The sequence below is a fragment of the Lissotriton vulgaris genome, chromosome 5 (genome assembly GCF_964263255.1).
Source record: "Lissotriton vulgaris chromosome 5, aLisVul1.2, whole genome shotgun sequence".
Classification (NCBI taxonomy): domain Eukaryota; kingdom Metazoa; phylum Chordata; class Amphibia; order Caudata; family Salamandridae; genus Lissotriton; species Lissotriton vulgaris.
Genome location: NC_141693.1, coordinates 1516944246 through 1516949957, shown reverse-complemented (window position 1 = coordinate 1516949957; position 5712 = coordinate 1516944246). Strand labels below are relative to the sequence as shown.

The 5712-nt window shown below is 36.1% G+C and overlaps 1 long non-coding RNA gene across 2 annotated transcripts; it reads right to left on the bottom strand.

Moving 5' to 3' along the window:
• Positions 1–740: 740 nt before the first annotated feature.
• Positions 741–3593, bottom strand: LOC147712904 (uncharacterized). 2 transcript variants are annotated; one of them, XR_015295775.1, is made up of 4 exons: positions 2792–3593; positions 2258–2388; positions 1361–1469; positions 741–862 (listed from the first exon to the last, which is right to left on the bottom strand). It is a non-coding gene; the product is annotated as an uncharacterized LOC147712904 (long non-coding RNA). The 2 variants fall into 2 exon arrangements; XR_015295774.1 differs by having other exon boundaries at positions 2258–3358.
• Positions 3594–5712: the final 2119 nt, after the last annotated feature.

The window sequence follows — 5712 nt, the reverse complement described above, 5'->3', positions numbered from 1 at the left end:
ACTTTCCCTACTGCAGCACTTATCTAAAGTTAGAATACTAATTGATACCCCTACACTATCCAGCACTTTCCCTACTGCAGCACTTATCTAAAGTTAGAATACTAATTGATACCCCTACACTATCCAGCACTTTCCCTACTGCAGCATTTTCCTGGATTTAGAATAGTAATTGATACCCCTACACTATCCAGCACTTTCCCTACTGCAGCACTTTCCTGGAGTTAATATAGTAATTGATACCCCTACACTATCCAGCACTTTCCCTACTGCAGCACTTTCCTGGAGTTCGAATAGTAATTGATACCCCTACACTATCCAGCACTTTCCCTACTGCAGCACTTACCTGGTGTTAGAATAGTAATTGATACCCCTACACTATCCAGCACTTTCCCTACTGCAGCACTTTCCTGGAGTTAGAATAGTAATTGATACTCCTACACTATCCAGTACTTTCCCTACTGCTGCACTTTCTTGGAGTTAGGATAGTAATTTATGCTTCTAAAATATTCTACACATTACTTACTGCAACATTTTCCTGGTATAAGAATAGTTATGGATACCCATTAAGTAATCTAAACTTATACTACATATGCTCTATAGTTTTTTTAATACAAAATGTATCTACAACTGTATTTTTCATTTCGTGATAAGTATGTTTAGATGTACCAATTGCTATTTCAGAATACTTGCTTGTTGCTATGTTTACAAAAAAGGTGTTTTTTTCAAATACCTTTTTTTCATGCTGTTCTTTGGCTTTCTTGGATTGCTGTTTTTGGAAATTATTTTATCTTGGTTGTTTTCGTTTGGTGAGTTTCTTGTTTTTCTCTTTAGTTTGTGTTTATAACTGGATAATGTTGAAATTCTAGAAAAACAAACAAAGGAAAATATCATTCTTTTTTCCAAAGACATTTTGAAATGGAAAGAAAAATCATATTGTTTGTTTTTTGCAAATTATATAGTCACTCACATTTTATACACTGCAGCCCTTTCCTTGGAGTTAGTATAGTAATTGTCACTTTTCAAATAACCTACACTTTCACTACTGCAGCAGCATTCTGTAGTTAGAATGGTAATTTAAAATCCCTTAAACTTTTTCAGACTTTCCTCACTGCAGCATCTACTTGGAGTAACAATAATAATTCATTCCTCTACACTATCCTACACTTTCCCTACTGCTACACATTTCTGAAGTTAGAATAGTAAGTGATACCCCTATACTATCCAGCCATTACCCTACAGATGCATCTTCCTGGTGTTGGATTAGTAAGTCATACTCCTACACTATCTAGTACTTACTCTTCTAATGTACCTTTTCAGAATAAGGACAGCAGTTGACATTCATACACTATCCAGTACTTACCCTACTGATGGTGTGGTTTGTTATTTTCAAATCTGGTCTTTTGTTGATATTTGTTCTTTTTGAAGTTTCCTGTTTTGGTTGTGAGATTTTAGAAGAGATTCGAAATATTCTGAAACAAAAGAAATTAAAATCAATGTAAGTTTCACATACAATACCTTTACACTATTCAGCATTTAATCTAGTGAAGCCCCTTTTTGGATTTATAACAGTAAGTTACACCCTTACATTATCCATCAATTACCCTACTAACAAACCATCTTGGAGTTTGAATAGTAAGTCAGTTTTATACTATCCAGTACTTAACTTAATAATTTAACTTTCTGGAGTTGGAATTGTAATTGATGCTCCTACACGATCCAGCACTTTGACTACTGCAGCATTTTATTGGAGTTAGAAAAGTAATAGATACCCTACATTATCCTACACTTTCCTTACTGCAATACCTTCCAGGAGTTACAATAGTAATTGATACTCCTACAATATCCCGCACTTACCCAACTGCTGCACTTTCATGGAGTGAGAATAGTAAGTCACACCCCTACACTATCCAGAACTTACCCTACTGATGCACCTTCTTGGAGTTACAATAGCAATTGATACCCCTACACTATCCAGCACTTATCCTACTGATGCACCTTCCTGGAGTTAGAATAGTAAGTGACACCCCTGAAGTATCCAGCATTTACTCAACTTAATCATCTAATGGGGTTAGATCAGTAAGTAACACCCATACATTTAGTGCACATTTATTGAGTTAGAATAGTCATTTTTACTTACACTGTGTCCTACAGATTTGAGTTTTTTTCGACAAATTTGATAGTTAAAATTAGAAATTTTGCTATATGTCTTGCAGACTAGTTAGGTATGTTATTTTGGGCCAACCTTACTTTCAATTACCTTTTAATGTTGATGTTTACTGGTTTGTCTGGATCCTGGACGAGTTTCTGGATTTTAGCTGGCTTTCTTTGTTGTCTGTTCTTTTGGGTTTTTCTTTTGGTCAGAGGGTCGCAGAAGATCAATTTGAGTATCTTAAAATTATATAAAAAAAATTAAATGTTTGCGATGCAGTGAAAAGTGACAACATTACTTTGTTTTAGTTACATTTAATTTACTTTTCTGAACATTTTTCACCCTTTCCCTACTGCCTCACCTTACTGTATTAAGAATAGTAATTGCAACACCTATAATATCCATTACTTTCTCTTCTGCTGCACTTTCCTGGAGTTGGACTAGTAATTGATATCTCTACACCATCCCACTCTTTCCTTTCAGCTGCACCTTCCTGTGTTGGAATAATATTTGATATTTGTACATCATCTCACACTTTCCCTACTGCTGCATATTTATAGAGTTAGAACAGTAATTGATTATCTTTGCTATCCTTCACTTTCACTTATTATTTATACATTAATTTAATTAAAAAATATTTACCTTCTTTAATACGAGACGTTTGTATTTCAATGTTGAAAATATTTTGTTTAATTGAAAATTTTTTTCTGTGGAAATATAGGAATTAAAAAGGTATGCATTATTAAATGTTTTGACGTGTACAATAATAACAAATGTTTTATCATAAAAAGTTTAAAAGTACCTCTAAAGAAATGTTGTAGAGAAATGTGGCTCTTTTGACAAAATGCTTTATTTTGCAAAGGTGGTTTTTGAGACACACTTTGTCGGAGTTTTCTTAAAAATATGCAAAAAAAATTAAGGACTTTAAAAGAAAAAGACATTACACTTTTGTTTCGATTTTAATTTAACTGTTCCAATTATTTCTTTTAGATATTAGCTGGGTTTAAATTGTTGTTAGCATTTTTAGTGATATATGTAGGTATTTCGTATGTAAATGCTTAATACTGTTTTCTTTTAAATAATTAAGAAAGTTATACTTATTATTTTCAGCATTTAAAAAGCTTTAAGCTAACATTTATTTTATTAGTTTCCCAAACTTACTTGTATTTCTTCGAAAAATGCTTCAAAGTTTGCTACGGCTGTTATCACATTGAAGGGGTCAGAGGGTCAGCTTTTGACGTCTGGTCACTCTGGGAGTTGATAATCAACTGATTGAAAAATGGTGTTTTGCTTGTATTTATAAGTTTTAGTCAGGCTCATCGTTTTTTGTAAGAAATACACAGTTGAAAATATATTTAAATATTCTTTTAATTAGTGAGGAAAGTAATAATTTAATTTGTCGTGTGAAAAAGTGTTGTTTCGACATTTTCCTCCCATTTTGGCATCCATTTTGAAAGTATTGTTGTGGTATGATTTCATGGAAAGAGTTGGACATATTGAAACGACAGTTTAACATGGCGACTGAGTATGTAAAATGTTTGTGTTTACGAATATATATTGATATATATTTAAAATACTTATCGAATATATTTATTTCAGTAAATCGTCGCCTTGGTAAATTATGTTATTTTTTAATAATAATAGTATTCATTTTAATACTAGAGTATTAATTTAAAAAAAACCTTAGCATTTCGTAACATTACGTTCAGTTTTTTACTACATTTTAATACACTTCCCCACCCAAAACCCCTAATTTCCCTGCATCCCGTGCCAGGTTTTATTTAACAAAAAATAAATAATATATTTGCGTTGTAATGGTATGCGTTTTAAAGGAATTCGTTGTAATGGTATTTTTTCATTAAAAACACTATATTGCGTTGGAATAGTATTCGTTGTCAAATAATGCGTTGTAATGGTATTTGCGTTGTAAAAAATGCGTTGTAAAAGGATGCGTTGTAACGTCATACATCCATTATTTTGTCCCCTTCCCTTTTCCCTTGGGTGTTATCCTTCCTTTAGTGTGTTAGGACACTGGGATGTGTAGCGCTCAGGCGAAGAGGGAAGATTCTCTACACAACATCGTTCCCGCAGGTGGCCAGACAGAGGTTAGTGGCATTTCAATCGCTCTTGTGCTGCTGACATCCCAGACAGATTGTCAAGCCCAAGACTGATACCCTGCCTGAACGATGGACACCAATGTTGTGTTGACCTCCTTGCTGGAAAGCTTGAATGCTCTGCAGCAGGAAGTACAAACTTCCAGATTAGAAAACCAAGAATTGATAAAGGAAATGGGCACAATACGAAGGGAGGTAGCAGGTCTGTCACGAAAAAGTACGGTGCCCAAACCCTACATTAGAGAGGCTGCACTCCTGCCTCCAGGTTAGAAAGCTCCCACTATGCAAGGGGGTGGGTTCTTCGCTACTTCTCCTGGTCCCCCCACAACAGCAGAATCAACTCCTATCAACTACCATCAGCATATAAAACTCAGCCAAGCAAGATTTGAGGAAAAAATAAACAATGCTCAAAACTCCTCGAAAGAGTTATTTAAAGTAATCAAAACACTTTCCAAGGTTAACCCCTCCATGAGCCCCACGGAAACATCGGTAGAAAGATGTAATGAACTGGCCACGTATTTCCTCACTAAAATCACTAATATCTATAGTAACTTTAAGAATGGTAGTATCACACCCATAGAGGAGTATGAACAGAAAGAGTCACCTTTGGGACATAAACTGACGCAATTCCCTCCTCTGGAACTCCAAGAAGTGATAGAACTTATAGATAAGGTTAAATCCGGTTCCCCGCTAGACCCAGCTCCAACTAAATTTCTTAAAGCTGTCACCCCGGTCTTTGCACCCAAGTTAATGTCAATACAAAGTCCCGGGTACATGGAAACATGCGATAATAAAACCCCTTCTGAAGAAAGCCAGAGCAGATCCGGAACAACTGGGAAACTTTCGACCTATCTCCCTGCTACCATTCATAGGCAAACTGCTTGAAAAACATGTGAACAATCATCTGTCTTAAGTTTCTCGAAAATAACGTGTCTTCACCCCACCCAGATGGGCTTCCGAGCACAACACAGCACAGAATCAGCGCTGTTGGTGGTGGTCGAAGAACTCAGGCATACGCTAGATATGGGAAAAACGGCGGTGCTTCTCTTGGATCGGAGCGCCGCCTTTGACACGGTAGATTAGGTCAAAGGCTAGCCAATATAGGGATACAGGACAACACCCTTAAATGGTTACAATCCTTCCTGAACAAGAGGACATTCCAGGTTCAAGAAAACTCCACCTTTTCTGAAGTCCTGAACCTGGATTGTGGGGTGCCCCAGTGATCGGCCCTCAGTCCGACCCTTTTTAATGTGTACATGGAACCCCTGGCAGACATTGTACAAGAGTTAGGTATATCGATTACTTCTTATGCCGACGATACCCAATTAGTGATCTCTCTGGACCTAAGAAACAGTGCAGATGGTGAGAAGCTGTCACCCTGCTTGCTTAAAGTCAAAGAATGGATGACAAAAAGCTGCCTTAAGCTAAATGGTGAAAAAAACGAGATCC